Source organism: Triturus cristatus, chromosome 8, assembly GCF_964204655.1.
Source record: "Triturus cristatus chromosome 8, aTriCri1.1, whole genome shotgun sequence".
Classification (NCBI taxonomy): Eukaryota; Metazoa; Chordata; class Amphibia; order Caudata; family Salamandridae; genus Triturus; species Triturus cristatus.
The window spans coordinates 1,140,283,835-1,140,309,729 of record NC_140591.1 but is presented as its reverse complement, the minus strand read 5'-3'; positions in this window follow the sequence as shown (position 1 = coordinate 1,140,309,729).

Below are 25,895 nucleotides of genomic sequence, written 5' to 3'. Positions count from 1 at the left end.
TGGTGTTTGGGTAGTGTAGAGGGTCCTGCTGAGGGTAGTGTTTTAGGGTTTCGGGTAGTGCAGTGGTGTTTGTGTAGTGGTGGGGGTCGAGCTGGGGGTAGTGTTTTAGGGTTTAGGGTAGTTTAGTGGTGTTTGTGTAGTGTAGGGGGTCGTGCTGGTGGTAGTGTTTTAGGGTTTAGGGTAGTGCAGTGATGTTTGTGTTGTATATTGGGTCGTGCTTGGGATACATTTAGGGTTTAGGGTAGTGCAGTGGTGTTTGTGTAGTGTAGGGGTCGTGCTGGGCTTAGTGTTTTAGGGTTTAGGGTAGTGCAGTGGTGTTCGGCCAGTGCAGGGGGTCATGCTGGGGTGGTGTTTCAGGGTTTAGGGCAATGCAGTGGTGTCGGGCAGTATAAGGGGTCATGCTGGGGTGGTTTTTCAGGGTTTAGGGCAGTGCAGTGCTGACAGGCAGTGTAGGGGTCATGCTGGGTGTGGTATTTCAGGGTTTTGGGAGGGCAGTGTTGTTCAGGCAGTGTAGGGGATCATGCAGGAGGTGGTGTTTCAGGGTATAGGGCAGTGCAGTGGTGTTTGGGCAGTGTAGGGGGGTTGTGCGGTGCGGATTTTCAGGGTTTAGGGCAGTGCAGTGGATATTCTGGCAGTGTAGGGGGTTGTGCTGGGGGTGGTGTTTCAGGGTTAAGGGCAGGGCAGGGGTGTTCGGGCACTGTAGGGGGTTGTGCGGGTGGTGGTGTTTCAGGGTTTAGGGCAGTGCAATGGTGTTCGGGCAGTGTAAGAGGCATGCGGGGGATGGTGTTTCAGGGTATAGCACATTACAGTGATGTTTGGGCAGTGTAGGGGCTCATGCTGGGGGTGGTGTTTCAGGTTTAGGGCAGAGCACTAGATGTTCAGGCAGTGTAGGGGGTCTTGCTGGGGGTGGTCTTTTAGGGTTTAGGTCAGTGGTGTTCAGGCAGTGTAGGGGTCTTGCTGGGGGTGTTGTTTCAGGGTTTAGCACAGTGCAGTGGTGTTCGGGCAGTGTAAGGGGTAGTGCTGGGGGTGGTGTTTCAGGGTTTAGGGCATTGCTGTGGTGCTCGGGCAGTGTAGGGGGTCATGCAGGGGGTGGTGTTTCAGGGTTTAGGGCAATGCAGTGTTGCGGGCAGTGTAGGGGGTCGTGCTGGGGGTGGTGTTTCAGGGTTCAGGGCAGTGGTGTCGGGCAGTGTAGGGGATTGTGCTGGGGGTGGTGATTCAGGGTTTAGGGCAGTGCACTGGTGTTCGGGCAGTGTAGGGTTCTTGCTGGGGGGGTGTTTCAGGGTTTAGGGCAGTGAAGTGGTGTTCAAGCAGTGTAGAGGGTTGTGCGGGGGCTGGTGTTTCAGGGTTTAGGGCTGTTCAGTGGTGTTCTGGCAGTGTAGGGGATCGTGCTGGGGCAGGTGTTTCAGGGTTTAGAGCAGTGCAGTGGTGTTCGGACAGTGTAGGGGGTCATGCTGGTGCTGGTGTTTCAGTGCTTAGGGCAGTTCAGTGGTGTTCGTGTAGTGTAGGGGGTTGTGCTGGGGTGGTTTTTTAAGGTTTAGGTCTGTGCAGTTGTGTTTGGGCAGTGTAGGGGGCCGTACTGAGGGTGGTGTTTCAGGGTTTAGGGCTAGTACAGTGGTGTTCGGGCATTGTAGGGGGTCGTGCTGGGGGTGGTGTTTCAGGGTTTAGTGCAGTGGTGTTCGGGCAGTGTAGGGGATCGTGCTGGGCGTGGTGTTATATGGTTTAAGGCAGTGCAGTGGTGTTCGGGCAGTGTAGTGGATCGTGCTGGGGGTGTTGTTTCAGGATTAAAGGTAGTGCAGTGATGTATGGGTAGTGTAGGGGGTACTGCTGGGGGTAGTTTTTCAGGGTTTAGGGTAGTGCAATGGTGTTTGGGTAGTGTAGCGTGTACTGCTGGGGGTATTGTTTTAGGGTTTCGGGTAGTACAGTGGTGTTTGGGTAGCATAGGGGTACTGCTGGGGGTAGTCTATTAGGGTTTAGGGTATTGTAGTAGTGTTTGGGTAGTGTAGGGGGTCATGCTCGGGTAGTGTTTTAGGGTTTAGGGTAGAGCAGTGGTCTTTGTGTAGTGTAGGGGGTAGTGTTTTAGGGTTTACGGTAGTGCAGTGTTATTTGTGTAGTGTAAGGGGTCGTGCTGGGGGTAGTGTTTTGGGGTTTAGGGCAGTGTAGTGGTGTTTGGGCAGTGCAGGGGGTCGTGCTGGGGGTGGTGTTTCAGGGTTTAGATCAATGCATTGGTGTTCGAGCAGTGTAAGGGGTCATGATGGGGGGGATGTTTCAGGGTTTTGGGCAGTACTAGTATTAGGATTTCTCTCAGTTTAGTAGTAGTATTGTTAGGACTCCTAACTTTAGGACTCCTAAATGCCTTCTGTGAATACTGAAAGTCTTAAAATTAGGATTTTTCTCAATTTAGTAGTAGTAAAGTTAGGACTCCTGTTGGACTTTGCCCTTCTGGCAGGTTCACCCCTGAAACTTTTTTACTTTTTAACTGTGACTTGGTGTTAGTGATTTTTGGTTTCTGCGCACTTTACCACTGTGTCCCAGGGTAAAGTGCGTGCGTGTAGTGAGGTTGGCCTGCCCTCCCATAGGAATGCATGGGGGAATGTATGTGTCCCTGGTAGTTCCTGATGCGTGGGGAGTGCAGGTACGAGTTTGGTATGTGCGGACTGGTGTGATGAAATGCTGCGTGATGATGTGTGCGGTGTCCATGTAGCTAGTATGGAAGTGCCACTTCTAGACGCTGGCATAAATGTGTAGAGACTGCCTGTTGCGTGATTGGGTGGCTGAGATCATGTGATGGGCTAGGGAATCCCCAGTCAGGAGGAGTCGCCCAGTGGTGAATGGGGAGATCAGCAGCCAGATGGGTGGGAGGAGTACACCTAGGACCTGAATAGGGCTGGTCTTTCCCCATCACAATGCTGGCTCCGCCCCCTGTGGTGCGACTGATGACCCTGGCCTGCTCTCTGAATAGGGAGAGGGGCTGGGCAAAACAAAGTGCTCAGGAACCAGTTTTAACTGGTTCGCCCCTTCACTGCACCTGGAGACAAAGGTATTATGTGTATAAAAAGGGGCTGTGTCCCCTTACAAAAAGTTCTCTTCCAGGATCCTATCTGAGGGGGGGATGCTGCTGCTGGAGGCCAGGAGGAACCGCCACTTGGGACTGCCTTCCTGCCTGGATGGCCCAGTGAGCTGGCCCCTGGCCCAGCCTTGCCCCCTGCCTACCTCCCTGAACTTTGCCAGGACTTTGTTGCCCCTGGACCCTGCTTCCCAGCGCCTGGGAAGCGCTATATCTTTATGTGCTGCAGAGGAGCACCTTCGTTGTGGCCAGCAGCGCGCATCTGCAATTATTAGCGAGGGAACCCCGACGTAGGGATTCCCCGCTATTCTGCCATGTAGTAAAGCGGGTGCCCACCCCGCATTGTGGTGCTCGAGCGGGAGCCTACCCCGCTTTATTGGAGAATTAATATCCCTAGCGGGTGCCCACCCCGCCAGGGACTTTGCCATCTTGGTTTCCTCCCCCTCGCGGTCGCCCACCCCGCATCACCGCGATCGAAGATCACCGCCGCGGCCCCCGCGGAACATGATGTCAGGCAGTTCTGGTGGTGACGTGGGCGGGGCGCGAGACAACCATCCAGAAGACCAAGCAGGGCTCCTGTGAGCGTGAGGGAGCCCCGCGGTACTGGAAGAAGGAGCTGACGGGAGCCTACCCCGCGCTCCAGTGGCAAGGCCGAGCCAGAAGAGAGAGGTGTTGCTGGTCCTAGCGGGGCTCCCCTGTGACGGTGGAAGCCCCGCGTACGGCCCGAAGCAAGAAGAAGCGGAGCCGGAGGTTCGGCGGGAGCCCACCCCGCCTACCGGTGAAGAAGAGAGCCCCGTGCGTGCTGCTGCTTCAAGGAGTGACGGAGACCGGTGAGTGGGGGCTCTTACCTGCCTGGAACGGGGCCCGCATTGTTTGTTCAGAGCCTGTGAGGCTCCAACGTAGGGAGACATGGTCCTCTAAGAGCGCGAGCACGCTCCAATGTAGGGGGGCATTTTCTCTGGTGAGGAGAGCGGCCCCTGAAGGCAGCGGGCCGCTCCCATGTGATTGAGCCAATATTTGTTAAAGAGCCCCCGAGGCTCCAACGTAGGGGGACAGTGTTCCCGAGTACCGAGAGGCTCCAACGAGGCCCGCATTGTTTTTCTAAGAGCCCAGGAAGGCTCCCACGCTGGTGGGCATTGCGTATTTTAGAGCGCTGGTGCGCTCCAACAACGGGGGCAGTATTCTGTAGAGTCCAGAGGGACTCCCACGAGGCGCATTTGTCTAGAGCCCTGACAGGCTCCAACGTTTGGGGGAATTCTTTTGGCAGAGCCCAGAGAGGCTTCAAGGTATGCCAGATTTGTTTTAAAGGCACCGTGGTGCCCTAGCTCAGTTCAACAGCTGCCCAGCACTTAGTGGGCAGCTGCCACGTTTAGGTTGTGCCTTATGCGCCCTGGTTTGCACAGCCTGCGCAGTCGCGCCCTGACTTTGCTGGATATTGGGCCTGTCTGCACCCCTGAAAGGCCAGGTTGGCCTAGGGACAGTTATCGTGTGTGGTGCCCTCCCCTAGGGTACCTGATTATTGTTACTGGTGTACTTTTGCGCCTGCGCAATGCCTTGATGCTATGTTTCTTTCTAGCTGTGCCTATGCGTAGGAGAGGGTTTTTCCTGGCATAGGTCGTGCGGATGTGTTCATGATTCCCTGCGTAATATTTTCCAAAGGTGGTTAGGGTTGCGTATCTGGTACTTACCTGTTACCAGTGGTTACTGGTTGTGCCCTACATTTTCTGATTGGTGCTACAGTGATTATATGTGCTATGTTCTAAAGTGATATTTCTACAACGTGCTATTTCCAAAAGTGCTTATTCCTGATAGTGGTCCAGGTGGCCCTGTCTTGTACATATCCCCAGTAAATTCTGCCCGTGCCTGTTGGCACATTGTAAATTGTGTGTTTTTATCTAATGTGTTTTGGTATAATACAAAGGCTATTTTCATATAATACCTTTTGTGGAGTTTCCTTTGTGGTGGGCCTTGGGTTTTGTTGCTGGGTGCGCTCGCAAACGCTTTACACATTGTCTCCGGGATAAGCCTGACTGCTCGTGCCAAGCTACCAAGGGGGTGAGCAGGGGTTATCTTTGGCGTATAACTCCCCAGCCCTGACTAGAATGGTGGTTTCTGCCTGGCTTTGGCGCAAGCCCTAGCCAACCAGAAATCCCATTTCTAACAACTCCTAACTTTAGGACTCCTAAATACCTTCTGTGAATACCGAAAGCCTTAAAATTAGGATTTTTCTCAATTTAGTAGTAGTAAAGTTAGGAGTCCTAACTTTAGGACTCCTAAACAGAGAAAAATCCTAATTTTAAGACTTTCGGTATTCACAGAAGGCATTTAGGAGTCCTCTTGTTAGGACTCCTAACTTCTGTGAATACCGAAGTGAGTAAGTGTCTTCGGTGAATACCAAAATGAGTAAGTGCCTACTGTGAATATGAAAATGGTAGTAAGTTTAGGATTTTGTCTTAAGTTAGTTCTGTGAATCGGGCCCACAGGGTTTAGGGCAGTGCAGTGGTGTTCGGGCAGTGTAGGGGTTCGTTCAGGGGGTAGTGTTTCAGGGTTTAGGGCAGTGCAGTGGTGTTCGGGAAGTGTAGGGGGTCATGCTGGGGGATGGTGTTTCAGGGTTTAGGGCAGTGCAGTGGTGTTCGGGCAGTGTAGGGGGTCATGCTTGGGGGTGGTGTTTCAGGGTTAAGAGCAGTGCAGGGGTGATTGGGCAGTATAGGGGGCTTGCGGGGGGGGGGGTGTTTCAGGGTTTAGCGCAGTGCAGTGGTGTTCGGGCAGTGTAGGGGGTCATGCGGGGGTGGTCTTTCATGGTTTTTGGGCAATGCAGTGATGCCGGGCAGAGTAGGGAGTCTTACTGGGGCTGGTGTTTCAGAGTTTAGGGCAGTGCAGTGGTGTCGAGCAGTGTAGGGGTTGTGCTGGGGCTGGTGATTCAAGGTTTAGGCCAGTGCAGTGGTGTTCGGGCAGTGTAGGGGTTCGTCCAGGGGGTGGTGTTTCAGAGTTTAGGGCAGTGCAGTGGTGTTCGGGCAGTGTAGGGGGTCGTGCTGGGGGATGGTGTTTCAGGGTTTAGGGCAGTGCAGTGGTGTTCGGGCAGTGTAGGGGACATGCGGGGGTGGTGTTTCAGGGTTTAGCGCAGTGCAGTGGTGTTTGGGCAGTGTAGGGGGTTGTGCTGGGGTGGTGTTTTAGGGTTTAGGGCAGTGCAGTGGTGTTAGGGCATTGTAGGGGTCGTGCTGGGGGTGGTGTTTCAGGGTTTAGGGCAGTGCAGTGGAGTTTGGGCATTGTATGGGGTTGTGCTGGGGGTGTTTCAGGGTTTAGTTCAGTAGTGTTCGGGCAGTGTAGGGGGTCTTGCTGGGGGTGGTGTTCCAGGGTTTATTGGCAGTGCTGTGGTTTTCGGGCAGTGTAGGAGGTCTTTCTGGGGGTGGTGTTTCAGAGTTAGGGCAGCGGTGTTCGGGCAGTGTAGGGGTTCTTGCTGGGGGTGGTGTTTCAGGGTTTAGGGCATTGGTGTTCGGACAGTGTAGGGGGTCTTGCTCGGGGTGGTGTTTCAGGGTTTAAGGCAGTGCATTGGTGTTCAGGCAGTGTAGGAGGTCTTGCTGGGGGTGGTGTTCCAGGGTTTATGGCAGTGCAGTGGTGTTCAGGCAGTGTAGGGGGTAGTGCTGGGGATGGTGTTTCAGGGTTTAAGGCAGTGCAGTGGTGTTCGGGCAGTGTAGGGTTCTTGCTGGGGTGGTGTTTCAGGGTTTAGGGCAGTGCAATGGTGTTCGAGCAGTGTAGGGGGTTGTGCGGGGGCTGGTTTTTTCGGGGTTTAGGGCTGTTCAGTGGTGTTCTGGGAGTATAGGAGGTCATGCTGGGGCTGGTGTTTCAGCATTTAGGGCAGTGCAGTGGTGTTCGGGCAGTGTAGGGGGTTGTGCTGGGTGTGGTGTTTTAGGGTTTTGGGCAGTGCAGTGGTGTTCGGGCAGTGTAGGGGCTCTTACTGGGGGTGGTGTTTCAGAGTTTAGGGCAGTGAAGTGGTGTTTGGGCATTGTAGGGGGTCGTGCTTGGGGTGGTGTTTCAGGGTTTAGTGCAGTGGTGTTTTCGGGCAGTGTAGGGGTGAGGTTCCGTGTGGGACGGAACGACACTTTAGAGTGGTGACGAATATGGATGAGTTGGGTATCTACGAACCGCAAATGACGAGTATAGTGGGTGTACACAGTTTCGCTACGCAACCACGTATGGTTCGTCTTATTTTAGGGTTTATTCATCTGAACCCTCAGGTTCCATTTTAGATACGGCATCCATTTTGTTTCTTGCCCTCAAGTAGCCAGCGAACGGACTTTTGTCCGCTTCGTGACCCTGGGACTCTCAAACTTACGCGAGAGACACGTGTTCCTTTGAGTATGACTTTTATGATGAGGGGAACGACACGACGAAGGCAGATGGCCCCGCTCGAGGCTCATCTTGCCGTGCCGGTCTATTGTTTCAGTCATGCATACATTAGACACGGTATCTCTGATCCCGTTATCAAGTTTCCTTTATTACTCTAACACTCTTCTTTAACCTGTTGTGCATCCTTGTTTTCCCTTTGCATCTGTTTTTGTCCCTTCTCCTAATGGGTTTACGATCAGGATGGAATGTGTTTTATATGCTTTTACAGTTGGGGACTGGCAATACTGTGGTAATCATGTTCCAGCCTCTTGAAACATGAACGCGACCCTTTTTGAAGTTTATTGTGGGAACTGAGTTGTAATCTTTGTTCACTATATTGGGCTATGGGAAAAACGTGTATAAAAGGAGCGATCCACTTTTGCAAATTGAAGCAGTCTCCGAGAACCTACACGCTGTGTACTTCTTGTGACCTCTGTATCCCTGCAGTAAAATAAACGCTGAACTCTGACGCCGCTGGAAGTGTCCCGTGTCTCTGTGTTTGGTACGCCAGAACAGGTAACCCACGAAGGTTTCAGGTGTTGTTCCCTGGCACCGCTGGGTCTTAGAAAAACCCAGTCCTTCAGTTGGCGCCCAACGTGGGGCGACATCAGCGGTACCGGTCCAAAGCCCGACGATCGTGAGGAACTTCGTGTGAAATCTCCGAGGGAAGGTGCACCCCGCTTCATCGATCCAGTTGTCGAAATAAGTGGCCCGACGTCTTTTCCCGCGAAGATCCCCGCCTCCTGACGGCTGCGACGGACTGATGCCCTGACTGTCGACCTGTTTTTGGCGCCTGGCGTAGTCCTTTGTACGGCGAGACGATAGACGGGCCTTCCTGGTGATGCCATCGTTCTTTCAGTTAAGTATTTGTGGGTCGCTCCCTGTGTTCCTTTGTTGTTTGCATGGTACCATAGCATTTGTGGTTCTTAGTTGTTGGGTTTTATTTGACGATTGCAATTGCCAAAAACCGAGGGTCTCGCAAACTTTTTGCGAGGATATCGTAAGATCGATAGCCCTTGAAGTTTGGAAACTCGGTTAGTGTGCGCGATGCCTAGCCGTAGTACTTTGTTTGGGTTTCTTAAATGTTGCAGAATGGATTCCCGGCTGGAGGATTCATGTCCGATACCTCCGGTTGGAACTCCGATTTATGAGCTCTATAGTCGCCATGGCGTAGGTCCTATCGTGTATAATGAATATTGGGTCCGCTACACTAAAAATGATGGCGTTCTTAGTTGGCCATCTCATGGTAGTTTTGAAACTGCCGTTTTAGATAATTTGGAAGCTAAACTGTTTAAAAAGAAGGCTAGGCCGGCCATGTTTGATTCCTTCCGGTTGTGGCGGAAAGAGGCCAAGCAGAAAGAAATCAAGCAGAGTAAGAAAAGTAAGAGAGAAGGCGTTATCGCGGTGATGCGAGATGCTGAACAGTATCAGCGAGACAAAGATGAGAAAGAGCAGGAAGTTAGTGCTCGACTTCATCATATGGCGGTGGATAAGTGTTATCCGGTGCTACCGCCCAACAATGATAAGTCAGGAGAAGAAGCGGTAGAGGATTCGCTATTGTCTTATCTGTTGAAATCACCACCCCCCTATGCTCCCGATACTCTGGGTCCTGTGATTCTACCTCTTCCTCCACCTGCTGTTTTGGCGGCTGCTGGTCAGCCCGCTGTTCCTCCTGCTCTCCCGAATCCCCTTGTGCCACAGATCGTTCCTCCTCTTTTACCGGCTTCTCTTCCTACTGCGCCTGTTCAAGTCCCTCCTCAGTCTGTTGTTCCTGCTACTCCTGGTGCCGCGTCAACTTCTATTGCCTCTACCCCTCTTGTTGCCGCGCCTGGATCTTCTTCCTCTTCTCCTTCTGTTCGTAGTCGTCTCTTGACTGCTGTTGCTTCTCTTTATTCTCCGCTTTTTGGGCCAATACTCGGCTCCACTCTCTCAGATGTCGCTCAGAGGCGCAGCCAGCTTCCTGATGATAGAGAACGCGAATCGCTGGTAAAAATGGCACGTAAATGGATTCGTAATCCTGTTAAATATCCTTCGCGTGTAGTGTTTGACACATTTTCTCAGTTTAATGCGCCCACTCAACGATTCGTGTTTGAGAAATTGTGTAAATCGTTGAAGGAGGAGTGGGATCACGATGGGGTAGATACTGTACCGTCTGAGGTTTCTGAGCTCCAGCATCGGTTCACAACTGGTGTGATTGTAGGTGACAAAGTTCGAGAAGCTCTAGAACTTTTATTATCCTTTCGATGTACAGTGCAACCTCGAGCATTGTTTAAGGAGGAGACGGCAGCATGGATGGCGCAACCTGGTCAATATCCGATGCGGGAAGTCCCCCCAGTATGGATGCCAGGCGATCCTAATGCTAACCCTGCTATCCCAGGCCGGTTTCAGAGAGTGTGGATACACCTCCCTTGGAAAAGATCGGAAGTCTTACAGGTGAAGGAAACTTTGCCTGATCCCCGTAAAAATCCAGCAGGTTATTATAAGGAGTTGTCCCAATTGGTGGATGCTACTGTTATGAATCTAGCTGATATTGATATGTTGTTTGGCAATGTAGTGCCTCAGCCGATTTGGGCGAAAATTCGTCATGAGAATCATGTGGCTGAGTTAGGCGGTGACTGGGCTGCCCTTACAGCGGCAGACGCTCAGCAAGTCGGTGGGGCTAAGCCTGAGCAGCTTATTGTGGCATTGCCCCAGAGGATTATTACCCTCATGAAAACGCTTATGCCAGCGATGCGTGTTAATTGGGACAAGCTGTCCGCGTGCAAGCAAAAGAGGGATGAAAGCGTCTCCGACTTCTTTACGAGATTTGAGGAAGCATTTGTCGATCATAGTGGCCAGGACATGGGCTCAGAGGGTGGTCAGCGGCTGTTTGTTGATAAGTTTGTGTCGAACTTGTTGCCCGAACTTAGTAATAAGTTGAAAAATTCTGAGAGTTCGTGGGCCGTTTCTACCACTGCTCAAATATTGGCTACGGCCCAATATTACGAAAATAGGGAAAAGGAGGAAAGTGAACGTGCAGATAAGAAAACAAAGGATCTTAAAACTAAGGTCCTATTGCAGCAAGCGTATCCTCCGCGCTCGAATTTTAATGATTCGCAACAGCCAAATAGATCGCAATCACAGTTCTCTAGATCGCAGATGCGAAATGACTCTCCCGCACCCCGTTTTGTGTTGGGATACAATCAATGTGCGTACTGTCGAGGGGAGGGCCATTTGAAGTTTAATTGTCCGGTTCTCCGTGATAGGAATAATGGTGCGTCAGCTCGAGGAGGACGTGGTGGTCCTCAACAAGCTTCACGTGGTAGAGGTCGTGGAGTTACTCAGAGTCAGGCCGAGCGTTTTGCCACTTCCTCAGACTCACAGAATTGTTTCGATCGACGTGAACCATCGTCCGGTAGATCTGCGCAGTATCATGTGGATGACTGTTACGTTGAGTGTGATGTTGATATGGATGGTATCTACTAGGACAGCCATAGACGAAGGAAGGGAGAAGTATCAGTTCCGGTTGATCAGAGAGGGCTTTTTGTTGACGTAGCTACATTGGGCATCGTTGAGCCTTTTCTGTTGGACACTGGTGCAGCAAAAAGTTCCATTATGCATTCGAAACTCCCTGGCGCGCCTTTGTCTGGCTTAACGAATGTTTCTGTTGGATTCTCTGGCGCCCCCGTTAGCAATCCAGTTTCTAGCCCCTTGCCACTTACGATTGGGTCTCATGAGCTCGAAGCTCCTTTGATTTTGACTACTGGTTGTGGTGAGAATCTTTTGGGTTTGGATTTGTTGAAGAGGTTACATGCGACTTTGTACTGCTCTCCTGCGGGTGTGGAGCTCACGTTGGGTGAGAATGTGATTTCCCCTATGTATCTATCGATCGATAAGCTCCCACCGGAATTGAGTTCTCTTCCAGCTTCTTTGTGGGCAACAGGTCCCAATGATGTGGGCCTGTTGGATATCCCACCTTATGTTGTTCAATTGAAATTTGATGCGCGCTTACCGCGCATACCACAGTATCGAATTTCTCTGGATGGTGAACGGGCACTGTTAGCGATCATTTACGATCTGATCGGTAAAGGTGTTATCGAGGAGACACGAGGTAACGTGTGTAATAGTCCCGTGTTGCCTATTCTGAAACGAACAGATCCGTCCAAGCCTCCCGTGTACCGTCTAGTTATCGACTTACGGGAAGTCAATAAAATTGTTGTCCCACAGTTTCCTGTGGTTCCAGATATTACAGCTTTACTGACTCTGATTCCAGCCTCTGCATCATGGTTTTCGGTAATAGATCTGAAGAATGCGTTCTTTAGCATTCCGATTGCTGAGGAAAGTCGTGACTTGTTCGGATTTTCGTTAGGAGGTCGCAGTTTCCGGTTCAAACGCGCACCTCAAGGCTATTGTGAAAGTCCATCGATCTACAGCCAAGCTCTTAAAAGTCAACTAGATGCATTTGTGCTACCGACTGGTGCGGCTTTGATGCAGTACGTTGACGATCTGTTGGTCGCCGCAGATACTGAACAAATTTGCAAGACTGCGACTGTGTCACTGTTGCAGCATCTCTGTGACTTACACCACAAAGTGTCACCTTCTAAATTGCAATATTGTTGTCAAGAAGTTACCTACTTAGGTCACTTATTGTCAAAGGCGGGAAGAAGGTTGACCCCTGAAAGAATCGCAGCAATTGCTCGAATGACTGTGCCAACAACTCAGAGAGATGTGCGTGCCTTTTTGGGTATCACGTCGTACTGTAGACAGTGGATTCCGAATTTTTCACTGTTAGCGAAGCCATTGATAGCTCTCACGTGCAAGGATGTTTCGACTCCTTTGCCGTGGACGGAGGAATGTCAGAAAAGTTTTTCTGAACTACGTGATGCGCTGTGTTCGGCTCCCGTGTTAGGTACTCCTGATTATAGTAAGCCATTCACATTATACGTTCACGAGAGGGAAGGTTGTGCGTTGAGTGTTTTAACACAACAATTTGGCGACAAGCAGCGCCCGTGTGCATATTTTTCCTCGACCCTAGACCCGGTAGCTAGAGCATTGCCAAGTTGCTTGAGGGCGACAGCGGCAGCAGCGGCGTCGATACGACAGTCCGCAGGTCTTGTTATGGATAATATGCTCATGGTGATGGTTCCGCATGCAGTTGATACTCTCTTGAATCGGACAAAGACTCAACATCTGACGAGTGCAAGGTTGTCTGGGTACGAGTTGACCCTTTTGGCAAGTCATATACAGATCAAACGTTGTAATGTACTGAATCCAGCGACATTGCTGCCGATTAAGATGGAATCAGATGATGTGCCACCACATGATTGTTATTTACGAACTGAGGAGGAAACAAAAGGTCGTGTGGACCTGAAAAACACTCCCTTGCCAGATCCCGATGGTACCTTGTATGTGGATGGGTCGTGCTTTAAGTTGCCGAATGGTGATGTGACGACTGCGTATGCTGTAGTAACGTTGAGCACGATTGTGGAAACTGCGAGATTGAATCAGAATTCAGCACAAGCTGCAGAGTTGATTGCATTGACAAGAGCGTGCGTTTTGTCGAAAGGAAAGCGAGTGAATGTGTTTACCGACAGTCAGTATGCCTTCGGTGTTGCGCATAACTTTGGAAGATTGTGGAGAGAAAGAGGATTTATGACATCACATGGTACGAAGATCCAGCATGGACAGCTCGTGAATGACCTTTTGGATGCACTCACACTGCCTAAACAAGTGGCAATTGTTAAATGTAGTGCACATCGGAAAGTGACGGATGATGTCGGTCGTGGTAATGCATTTGCAGATGAGATTGCTAAGGAAACGGCTAAGGATCTTGCGACCCGAATGTATGTCACGAGTTCAGTAAGGTGGCCGACAGAGACTGGTATGTGTGAAAATACTATTGAGAGTGTGAAAGCAATTCAGAACGAGGCTACCAAAGCTGAGAAGACTAAGTGGAAAGAAAGTACGGGAAAGTTGGATATGTATGGATGTTGGGTTGACCTGACGGAATGTCAGAGGTGGATGTTACCAGATGCGTATGTATTAGCTGTTGTGACGATGGCTCATGGGTTGGCACATATCAGTGCGAAAGGCATATGTAGGTTCTTGTCCCCTGTATGGAGAAATGAGGGTATTGCAAAATGTGCCGAGAGAGTGGTTAAGAATTGTATGGTGTGTTTGATGCACAATCCTGGCAAGGGTACCCCCACTCCACCTGGTCATTTTGCTCCTCCTGTTTGTCCCTTTGAGGTTATCCAGTTGGACTTTATCCATATGGAGAGATGCAATAACCTAAAGTATGTTTTGGTTGTGGTTTGTGCGCTTTCCAGATGGATTGAGGCCTATCCTCTTAAGGATAACACTGCCCTGTCCACAGCAAAAATCCTGCTGAAGGAATACTTTCCTCGGTACGGAATGCCACGGATTGTATGGTCGGATAATGGGAGTGAGTTTGTGGGAAGTGTGATGCAGAGGGTGTGTAAGGGCCTTGGAATTTGTCAGAAATTCCATAGTGCTAATCATCCTCAGGCAGCGGGTTTGGTTGAAGGGTACAATGGTACCCTGAAACTGAAACTCGCCAAGATTCAAGCTACGACTGGTTTATCGTGGCCTGATGCCTTGCCTCTGGCCCTCCTATCGACCAGAGCGACCGTACACTCTCGAGTAGGGCTTAGCCCATATGAGATTGTGTTCGGCCGCCCTGCGAATATTTGGGGGGTTCCGAGACCAAGGGCCTTTGATAGTCTTGAGTATCCAATGTTAATTGATTACTTGCATGATTTGACCACTAAACTACGGTTAATCCATCAACAGGTCTTTGAAGCTCTACCGGCGCAGACAGAGGGTCCTGGACACCAGCTCCGGCCAGGAGACTGGGTTGTTACCCGAAACTTTGGTCGAAAGCGTAACTTGGAGCCAAGATTTGTAGGACCCTTCCAAGTTTTATTGACGACGAGGACTGCGGTTCGACTGGAGGGCCGGAAGAATTGGGTGCACGCCAGTCACACGAAGAAGGTGCCGATCCCCTTACCAACGGACGGTTGGGTGAGGACTGGGATTTCGGCAACAGAAACTGAGACTCCTTTGCGCTTTGTGCCGTTTAGTGATGCTCAACCGGTGGGGAGTGAATTGTCACTGCCGAACCCACATGAGGAGTCATCGGTAGCAGAGAACCCAAGGTCTGACTCGTTGTCCATTTCATCGAACACTGTTGCGCCAGCTGAACAATTGTTTGTAGAGCAAACTCAACCTGGAAGAAGCCGATATTTTCTTCGTTCAAGGACTAATAAAAATTAGTTATATATATTTGTTTTTCTGATGTTATGAACATTATGGACAATTATATCCTTTCTTTTTGAGTTTTTTGTGCTGTCCCGTGGCTAAGAGATTTGTGATTTGAGTTTTTTTTGCGAGGAAACCTCTCCATCCGGGTCACCGTAGGGCCGTGCGGGTACTCCTTTCTGTTTAGCAGGTTTCTGACGCTAGGTCGGTTGCTTTTGTCGATTCCTGGGGACTCCTGGGGATTGATAATCGCTTCTCAGAACGAAGTGCGTCAAGTACGTCACGGACGGTTTGTAGAGGATGGCATTTTCTAAGCTATTGGAAGCAGAAAGGATGTCGGCGCAGAGATCAGAATTAAGGAAAGTTGTATGTACAGAATGTTTTTTGTTCCAGGTGTTCCTATTGTTCCTGACCGTATCTATGTTATTGGTGGGTGGAGTATATTTTGGAGTACAGTTGTTATTACCCTCTGTTTCACCTACCCTTTCTCCTAAACTAAGCTCCCTCACCACTGTTTCCCCACATTCTTTTCATCCTCTGCCTCAACATGAACAGGTTAGACGTGCGGAGTTCATGAACAACTCCTTTGTTCAACTTCTACATCAGCATCAGTTGGTGATGAACACTACCAATTGTTGGGTGTGTGGGTTAATGCCACATACCATGGATAGGGGTATTCCGTATTTGGTTCTTCCCTACAGCTCCCAGGGTTCGGCTCGAGCATTCCAAACTATGTTCCGTAGTGCACTAGATTCTTACCCCAGTCGAGAGCCACGTTCTGCCAATTTTGGTCCTGGGCCGTATCACAAACCTTTGGCGATAGCGATAGCGGATTTAGATAGAGATGTTTTTGATGCATCGCTTATCCCAAGTGAGGAGGTACAGGCTTACAAGGATTTGAGCGAGGCTGAGTATAGTACGTCAGTGGGTGATAGACAGCTTAAGAGCTCGTCCCCAATATGGATTGTACCACACCTCGGTAATTTCTGCTTGAAAGGTTTGGGTCGAAATCCGAGAGCACAACTTGGGAACAGTGCTTGCACCGACACGTATGTTCTGCCGATGCTCTCTTCCCCTGTTTTTCTGACCGCCAAGGGCACTTATTTTGTATGTTATGAACGCGCATATACATGGTTACCCCGGGATTTTTCGGGTACCTGTTATATTGCGAATCTTTTATCACCGACTTTCACAGTTGCCTCAGATTATCACAAAACTAGAGTTGTGAGAGGTGTTATTAGCAAAGAGGATACTGCCGGTCAAGAAGCAGGAGACTTCTTTAAGGGTTTCTTGCCGTTTTGGGGACCTATGGTTAATAGTAGGAACTTAAGACAATTGACACGGGTAGTAGAGTCGACTGCTAATATTACTGCAAGTGCCCTTGGTAATCTCACAGCTGAACTTCAGGCGGATAGACTCATGACGTTACAGAACCGTATGGTTCTAGATGTTGTTCTCGCAGATAGAGGTGGTGTGTGTAAAGTTATCCATTCGAGTTGTTGCATTTTTATTCCTGACAATGCTCCAACTGTCTACCAAGCCATCTCGAAGTTGCACGAGATCTCCGAGTCCATACACGTGGACGAAGGTAATTGGACGCTTCTAGGATGGTTTTGGGGCCTGATGTCAACTTGGGGTTGGAAGATTCTGATGATCGTAGGGGTTGTTGTAACGTTTCTGTTCACGTGTTGTCTTTGTGTACAGTGTGGTCCTGCCTTATGTGGCCTATGTGCTACAACGTGTATAAGACGACCATCTGTTACCAAGGAGACGTTGATGAATAGAATGATGTTCCAGCAGCAACTGAACGACCTGATGAATATTGAAGTAGATTCTGATCTTGACTAGTGCTTGCCTACATGAGGGCAAAAGGAGCGTCTGAGGTTCCGTGTGGGACGGAACGACACTTTAGAGTGGTGACGAATATGGATGAGTTGGGTATCTACGAACCGCAAATGACGAGTATAGTGGGTGTACACAGTTTCGCTACGCAACCACGTATGGTTCGTCTTATTTTAGGGTTTATTCATCTGAACCCTCGGGTTCCATTTTAGATACGGCATCCATTTTGTTTCTTGCCCTCAAGTAGCCAGCGAACGGACTTTTGTCCGCTTCGTGACCCTGGGACTCTCAAACTTACGCGAGAGACACGTGTTCCTTTGAGTATGACTTTTATGATGAGGGGAACGACACGACGAAGGCAGATGGCCCCGCTCGAGGCTCATCTTGCCGTGCCGGTCTATTGTTTCAGTCATGCATACATTAGACACGGTATCTCTGATCCCGTTATCAAGTTTCCTTTATTACTCTAACACTCTTCTTTAACCTGTTGTGCATCCTTGTTTTCCCTTTGCATCTGTTTTTGTCCCTTCTCCTAATGGGTTTACGATCAGGATGGAATGTGTTTTATATGCTTTTACAGTTGGGGACTGGCAATACTGTGGTAATCATGTTCCGGCCTCTTGAAACATGAACGCGACCCTTTTTGAAGTTTATTGTGGGAACTGAGTTGTAATCTTTGTTCACTATATTGGGCTATGGGAAAAACGTGTATAAAAGGAGCGATCCACTTTTGCAAATTGAAGCAGTCTCCGAGAACCTACACGCTGTGTACTTCTTGTGACCTCTGTATCCCTGCAGTAAAATAAACGCTGAACTCTGACGCCGCTGGAAGTGTCCCGTGTCTCTGTGTTTGGTACGCCAGAACAGGTAACCCACGAAGGTTTCAGGTGTTGTTCCCTGGCACCGCTGGGTCTTAGAAAAACCCAGTCCTTCAGGGGGTCGTGCTGGGGGTGGTGTTATATGGTTTAAGGCAGTGCAGTGGTGTTCGGGCAGTGTAGTGGGTCGTACTGGGGGTGGTGTTTCATGGTTAAGGGTAGTGCAGTGATGTATGTGTAGTGTAGCGGGTACTGCTGGGGGTAGTTTTTCAGGGTTTAGGGTAGTGCAATGGTGTTTGGGTAGTGTAGGGTTTACTGCTAGGGGTATTGTTTTAGGGTTTCGGATAGTACAGTGGTGTTTGGGTAGCATAGGGGATCCTGCTGAGGGTAGTGTATTAGGGTTTAGGGTAGTATAGTGGTGTTTGGGTAGTATAGGGGGTCATGCTCGGGTAGTGTTTTAGGGTTTAGGGTAGAGCAGTGGTGTTTGTGTAGTATAGGGGTAGTGTTTTAGGGTTTACGGTAGTGCAGTGTTATTTGTGTAGTGCAGGGGGTCATGCTGGGGGTAGTGTTTTTGGGTTTAGGGCAGTGCAGTGGTGTTTGGGCAGTGCAGGGGGTCGAGCTGGAGGTGGTGTTTCAGGGTTTCGATCAATGCATTCATGTTCGGGCAGTGTAAGGGGTCATGCTGGGGGTGATGTTTCAGAGTTTAGGGCAGTACTGTGGTGTTCGGACGGTGTAGTGGGTCTTGCCGGGAGTGGCGTTTCAGGGGTTAGGGCAGTGGTGTTCAGGCAATGTAGGGGGTCTTGCTGGGGTTGTTGTTTCAGGGTTTAGCGCAGTGCAGTGGTGTTTGGGCAGTGTAGGGGTTTGTGTGGGGGTGGTTTTTCAGGGTTTAGGGCAGTGCAGTGGTGTTCGGGCAGTGTAGGGGGTCATGCTGGGGGTGGTGTTTCAGGGTTAAGGGCAGTGCAGTGGTGTTCCGGCAGTGTAGGGGGTCGTGTGGGGTGGAATTTCAGGGTTTAGGGCAGTACAGAGGTGTTCGGGCAGTGTAGGGGGTCATGATGGGGGGTTGTGTTTCAGGGTTTAGGGCAGTGCAGTGGAGTTTCTGGCAGTGTAGGTGGTCATGCTGGGTGTTGTGTTTCAGGGTTAGGGAAGTGCACTGGTGTTCGGGCAGTGTAGGGTTTCGTGCTGGGGTGGTGTTTCAGGGTTTAGGTCAGTGGTTTTCAAGCAGTGTAGGGCTTCGTTTGGGGGTGGTTGTTCAGGGTTTAAGGCAGTACAGTGGTGTTCGGGCAGTGTAGGGGGTTGTGGTGGGGGTGGTGTTTTAGGGTTTAGGGCAGTGCAGTGGTGTTCGGGCAGTGCATGGGGTCATGCTGGGGGTGGTGTTTCAGGGTTTAGGGCAGTGCAGTGGTGTTTGGGCATTGTAGGGGGTCGTGCTGGGGATGGTGTTTCAGGGTTTAGTGCAGTGGTGTTCGGGCAGTGTAGGGGGTCGTGCTGGGGGTGGTGTTATATGGTTCAGGGTTTAGGGCAGTGCTGTGGTGTTTGGGCAGTGTAGTGGGTCTTGCCGGGAGTGGTGTTTCAGGGGTTAGGGCAGTGGTGTTCAGGCAGTGTAGGGGGTCTTGCTGGGGGTGTTGTTTCAGCATTTAGCGCAGTGCAGTGGTATTCGGGCAGTGTAAGGGGTCGTGTTTCAGGGTTTAGGGCAGTGCAGTGGTGTGCGAGCAGTGTAGGGGGTCGTGCTGGGCGATGGTGTTTCAGGGTTTAGGGCAGTACAGTGGTGTTCGGGCAGTGTAGGGGGCGTGCTGGGTGGTGTTTCAGGGTTTAGCGCAGTGCAGTGGTGTTCTTGCAGTGTAGGGGGTCATGCAGGGGGTGGTGTTTCAGGGATTAGGGCAATGCAGTGTTGCAGACAGTGTAGGGGGTCGTGCTGTGGGTGGAGTTTCAGGGTTTACGGCAGTGCAGTGGTGTCGGGCAGTGTAGGGGGTTGTGCTGGGGGTAGTGATTTAGGGTTTAGGGCAGTGCAGTGGTGTTCGGGCAGTGGAGGGGGTCGTGCAGGGGGTGGTGTTTCAGGGTTTAGGGCAGTGCAGTGGTGTTTGGGCAGTGTAGGGGGACTTACTGGGGATCGTGTTACAGGGTTTAGGGCAGTGGTGTTCAGGCAGTTTAGGTGGTCTTGCTAGGGGTGTTGTTTCAGGGTTTAGCGCAGTGCAGTGGTGTTCGGGCAGTGTAAGGGGTCATGCTGGAGGTGGTGTTTCAGGGTTTAGGCCAGTGCAGTGGTGTTGCGGCAGTATAGGGGTTCGTGCTAGGGATGGTGTTTCAGGGTTTAGGGCAGTGGTGTTTGGGCAGCATAGGGGTTCATGCGGGTGGTGTTTTAGGGTTTAGGGCAGTGCATTGGTGTTCGGGCAGTGTAGGGGGTCGTGCTGGGGGTGGTGTTTCAGGGTTTAGGGCAGTGCAGTGGTGTTCGGGCAGTGTAGGGCGTCGTGCAGGGGTGGTTTTTCAGGGTTTAAGGCAGTGCAGTGGTGTTCGGGCAGTGTAGGGGGTCGTGCAGGGGGTGGTTTTTCAGGGTTTAAGGCAGTGCAGTGGTGTTCGGGCAGTGTAGGGGGTCTTGCTGGGGGTGGTGATTCAGGGTTTATGGCAGTGCAGTGGTGTTCGGGCAGTGAAGGGGGTTGTGCAGGGGGTGGTGTTTCAGGGTTTAGGGCAGTGCAGTGGTGTTCAGGCAGTGTAGGGGGTCTTGCTGGGGGTGGTCTTTTAGGGTTTAGGGCAGTGGTGTTCAGGCAGTGTAGGGGTCTTGCTGGGGGTGTTGTTTCAGGGTTTAGCGCAGTGCCTTGGTGTTCGGGCAGTGTAGGGGGTAGTGCTGGGGGTGGTGTTTAAGGGTTTAGGGCAGTGCTGTGGTGCTCAGGCAGTGTAGGGGGTCATGCTGGGGGTGGTGTTTCAGGGTTCAGGGCAGTGGTGTCAGGCAGTGTAGGGGGTTGTGCTGGGGGTGGTGATTCAGGGTTTAGGGCAGTGCACTGGTGTTCGGGCAGTGTAGGGCTCTTGCTGGGGGTGGTGTTTCAGGGTTTAAGGCAGTGCAGTGGTGTTCAAGCAGTGTAGAGGGTTGTGCGGGGGCTGGTGTTTCAGGGTTTAGGGCTGTTCAGTGGAGTTCTGGCAGTGTAGGGGATCGTGCTGGGGCAGGTGTTTCAGGGTTTAGAGCAGTGCAGTGGTGTTCGTGCAGTGTAGGGGGTTGTGCTGGGGTGGTTTTTTAAGGTTTAGGGCTGTGCAGTTGTGTTCGGGCAGTGTAGGGGGTCGTACTGAGGATGGTGTTTCAGGGTTTAGGGCAGTGCAGTGGTGTTCGGGCATTGTAGGGGGTCGTGCTGGGGGTTGGTGTTTCAGGGTTTAGTGCAGTGGTGTTCGGGCAGTGTAGGGGGTCATGCTGGGCGTGGTGTTATATGGTTTAAGGCAGTGCAGTGGTGTTCGGGCAGTGTAGTGGGTCGTGCTGGGGGTGGTGTTATATGGTTTAAGGCAGTGCAGTGGTGTTCGGGCAGTGTAGTGGGTCGTACTGGGGTTGGTGTTTCATGATTAAGGGTAGTGCAGTGATGTATGGGTAGTGTAGGGGGTACTGCTGGGGGTAGTTTTTCAGGGTTTAGGGTAGTGCAATGGTGTTTGGGTAGTGTAGCGTGTACTGCTGGGGGTATTGTTTTAGGGGTTTGGGTAGTACAGTGGTGTTTGGGTAGCATAGGGGTGCTGCTTGGGGTAGTGTATTAGGGTTTAGGGTGGTGTAGTGGTGTTTGGGTAGTGTAGGGGGTCATGCTCGGGTAGTGTTTTAGGGTTTAGATCAATGCATTGGTGTTCGAGCAGTGTAAGGGGTCATGCTGGGGGTGATGTTTCAGGGTTTTGGGCAGTACTGTGGTGTTCGGGCAGTGTAGTGGGTCTTGCCAGGAGTGGTGTTTCAGGGCTTAGGGCAGTGGTGTTCAGGCAATGTAGGGGGTCTTGCTGGGAGTGTTGTTTCAGGGTTTAGCGCAGTGCAGTGGTGTTCGGGCAGTGTAAGGGGTCATGCTGGGAGTGGTGTTTCAGGGTTTAGGGCAGTGCAGTGGTGTGCGGGCAGTGTAGGGGTTTGTGCTGGGGTGGTGTTTCAGGGTTTAGGGCAGTGGTGTTCGGGCAGTGTAGGGGGTCATGCTGGGGGGTGGTGTTTCAGGGTTTAGGGCAATGCAGTGTTGCGGGCAGTGTAGGGGGTCGTGCTGGGGGTGGAGTTTCAGGGTTTAGGGCAGTGCAGTGGTGTCGTGCAGTGTAGGGGGTCTTGCTTGGGGTGTTGTTTCTGGGATAAGCGCAGTGCAGTGGTGTTCGGGCAGTGTAAGGGGTCATGCTGGGAGTGGTGTTTCATGGTTTATGGCAGTGCAGTGGTGTTCAGGCAGTGTAGGGGGTCTTGCTGGGGGTGTTGTTTCAGGGTTTAACGCAGTGCAGTGGTGTTCCGGCAGTGTAAGGGGTCGTGCTGGGAGTGGTCTTTCAGGGATTTGGGCAGTGCAGTGGTGTTCGGGCAGTGTAGGGGTTTGTGCTGGGGTGGTGTTTCGGGGTTTAGGGCAGTGGTGTTCGGGCAGTGTAGGGGTTCATTCGGGGGTGGTTTTTCAGGGTTTAGGGCAGTGCAGTGGTGTTCGGGCAGTGTATGGGTTCGTGCGGGGGTGGTTTTTCAGGGTTTAGGGCAGTGTAGTGGTGTTCGGGCAGTGTGGGGGTCATGCTGGGGTGGTGGTGTTTCAGGGTTAAGGGCAGTGCGGTGGTGTTCAGGCAGTGTACGGGGTCATGCGGGGGGTTGTGTTTCAGTGTTTAGGGCAGTGCAGTGGTGATCGGGTAGTGTATGGGGCTTGCGGGGGGTGGTGTTTCAGGGTTTAGCGCAGTGCAGTGGTGTTTGGGCAGTGTAGGGGGTCATGTGGGGGTGGTGTTTCAGGGTTTAGGGCAGTGCAGTGGTGTCGAGCAGTGTAGGGGTTTGTGCTGGGGCTGGTGATTCAGGGTTTAGGGCAGTGCAGTGGTGTTCGGGCAGTGTAGGTGTTCGTCCAGGGGGTGGTGTTTCAGAGTTTAGGGCAGTGCAGTGGTGTTCGGGCAGTGTAGGGGGTCGTGCTGGGCGATGGTGTTTCAGGGTTTAGGGCAGTGCAGTGGTGTTCGGGCAGTGTAGGGAGCGTGCGGGGGTGGTGTTTCAGGGTTTAGCGCAGTGCGGTGGTGTTCGGGCAGTGTAGGGGGTCATGCAGGGGGTGGTGTTTCAGGGTTTAGGGCAATGCAGTGTTGCGGGCAGTGTAGGGGGTCGTGCTGGGGGTGGAGTTTCAGAGTTTAGGGCAGTGTAGTGATGTTCAGGCAGTGTAGAGGGTCATGCTTAGGGGGGTGGTGTTTCACGGTTAGGGGCAGTGCAGTGGTATTCAGGCAGTGTACGGGGTCATGCGGGGGGTGGTGTTTCAGTGTTTAGGGCAGTGCAGTGGTGATCGGGCAGTGTACGGGGCTTGCGGGGGTGGTGTTTCAGGGTTTAACGCAGTGCAGTGGTGTTCGGGCTGTGTAGGGGGTCATGTGGCGGTGGTGTTTCATGGTTTTAGGGCAGTGCAGTGATGTCGGGCAGAGTAGGGAGTCGTACTGGGGCTGGAGTTTCAGGGTTTAGGGCAGTGCAGTGGAGTCGAGCAGTGTAGGGGGTTGTGCTGGGGCTGGTGATTCAGGGTTTAGGGCAGTGCAGTGGTGTTCAGGCAGTGTAGGGGTTCGTCCAGGAGGTGGTGTTTCAGGGTTTAGGGCAGTGCAGTGGTTTTGGGGCAGTGTAGGGGGTCGTAATGGGGCTGGTGATTCAGGGCCCGATTCACAGAACTAACTTAAGACAAAATCCTAAACTTACTACCATTTTGGTATTCACAGGAGGCACTTACTCATTTTGTTATTCACAGAAGGCCCTTACACATTTCGGTATTCACAGAAGTTAGGACTCCTAACTTTAGGACTCCTAAATGCCTTCTGTGAATACCGAAAGCCTTAAAATTAGGATTTCTCTCAGTTTAGTAGTAGTATTGTTAGGATTCCTAACTTTAGGACTCCTAAATGCCTTCTGTGAATACTGAAAGTCTTAAAATTAGGATTTTTCTCAATTTAGTAGTAGTAAAGTTAGGACTCCTGTTGGACTTTGCCCTTCTGGCAGGTTCACCCCTGAAACTTTGTTGCTTTTTAACTGTGACTTGGTGTTAGTGATTTTTGGTTTCTGCGCACTTTACCACTGTGTCCCAGGGTAAAGTGCGTGTGTGTAGTGAGGTTGGCCTGCCCTCCCATAGGAATGCATGGGGGAATGTATGTGTCCCTGGTAGGTCCTGATGCGTGGGGAGTGCAGGTACGAGTTTGGTATGTGCGGACTCGTGTGATGAAATGCTGCGCGATGATGTGTGCGGTGTCCACGTAGCTAGTATGTAAGTGCCACTTCTAGACGCTGGCATAAATGTGTACAGACTGCCTGTCGTGTGATTGGCTGGCTGAGGTCATGTGATGGGCTAGGGAATCCCCAGTCAGGAGGAGTCGCCCAGTGGTGAATGGGGAGATCAGCAGCCAGATGGGTGGGAGGAGTACACCTAGGACCTGAATAGGGCTGGGCTTTCCCCACACAATTCTGGCTCCGCCCCCTGTGGTGCGACTGATGACCCTGGCCTGCTCTCTGAATAGGGAGAGGGGCTGAGCAAAACAAAGTGCTCAGGAACCAGTTTTAACTGGTTCGCCCCTTCCCTGCACCTGGAGACAAAGGTATTATGTGTATAAAAAGGGGCTGTGTCCCCTTACAAAAGGTTCTCTTCCAGGATCCTATCTGAGGGGGGGCTGCTGCTGCTGGAGGCCAGGTGGAACCGCCACTTGGGACTGCCTTCCTGCCTGGATGGCCCAGTGAGCTAGCCCCTGGCCCAGCCTTGCCCCCTGCCTACCTCCCTGAACTTGCCAGGACTTTGTTGCCCCTGGACCCTGCTTCCCAGCGCCTGGGAAGCGCTATATCTTTATGTGCTGCAGAGGAGCACCTTCGTTGTGGCCAGCAGCGCGCAGCTGCAATTATTAGTGAGGGAACTCCGACGTAGGGATTCCCCGCTATTCTGCCGTGTAGTAAAGCTGGTGCCCACCCCGCATTGTGGTGCTCGAGCGGGAGCCTACCCCGCTTTTTTTTGAGAATTAATATCCCTACCGGGTGCCCACCCCGCCAGGGACTTTGCCGTCTTGGTTTCCTCCCCCTCGCGGGTGCCCACCCCGCATCACCGCGATCGAAGATCACCGCTGCCGCCCCCGCGGAACCGGATGTAAGGCAGTTCTGGTGGTGACATGGGCGGGGCGCGAGACAACCATCCGGAAGTCCAAGCAGGGCTCCCGTGAGCGTGAGGGAGCCCCGCGGTACTTGAGGAAGGAGCTGACGGGAGCCTACCCCGCGCTCCAGTGGCAAGGCCGAGCCAGAAGAGAGAGGTGTTGCTGGTCCTAGCGGGGCTCCCCTGTGACGGTGGAAGCCCCGCGTACGGCCCGAAGCAAGAAGAAGCGGAGACGGAGGTTCGGCGGGAGCCCACCCCGCCTACCGGCGAAGAAGAGAGCCCCGTGCGTGCTGCTTCTTCAAGGAGTGACGGAGACCGGTGAGTGGGGCTCTTACCTGCCTGGAACGGGGCCCGCATTGTTTGTTCAGAGCCTGTGAGGCTCCAACGTAGGGAGACATGGTCCTCTAAGAGCGCGAGCACGCTCCAATGTAGGGGGGCATTTTCTCTGGTGAGGAGAGCGGCCCCTGAAGGCAGCGGGCCGCTCCCATGTGATTGAGCCAATATTTGTTAAAGAGCCCCCGAGGCTCCAACGTAGGGGGACAGTGTTCCCGAGTACCGAGAGGCTCCAACGAGGCCCGCATTGTTTTTCTAAGAGCCCAGGAAGGCTCCCACGCTGGTGGGCATTGCGTATTTTAGAGCGCTGGTGCGCTCCAACAACGGGGGCAGTATTCTGTAGAGTCCAGAGGGACTCCCACGAGGCGCATTTGTCTAGAGCCCTGACAGGCTCCAACGTTTGGGGGAATTCTTTTGGCAGAGCCCAGAGAGGCTTCAAGGTATGCCAGATTTGTTTTAAAGGCACCGTGGTGCCCTAGCTCAGTTCAACAGCTGCCCAGCACTTAGTGGGCAGCTGCCACGTTTAGGTTGTGCCTTATGCGCCCTGGTTTGCACAGCCTGTGCAGTCGCGCCCTGACTTTGCTGGATATTGGGCCTGTCTGCACCCCTGAAAGGCCAGGTTGGCCTAGGGACAGTTATCGTGTGTGGTGCCCTCCCCTAGGGTACCTGATTATTGTTACTGGTGTACTTTTGCGCCTGCGCAATGCCTTGATGCTATGTTTCTTTCTAGCTGTGCCTATGCGTAGGAGAGAGTTTTTCCTGGCATAGGTCGTGCGGATGTGTTCATGATTCCCTGCGTAATATTTTCCAAAGGTGGTTAGGGTTGCGTATGTGGTACTTACCTGTTACCAGTGGTTACTGGTTGTGCCCTACATTTTCTGATTGGTGCTACAGTGATTATATGTGCTATGTTCTAAAGTGATATTTCTACAACGTGCTATTTCCAAAAGTGCT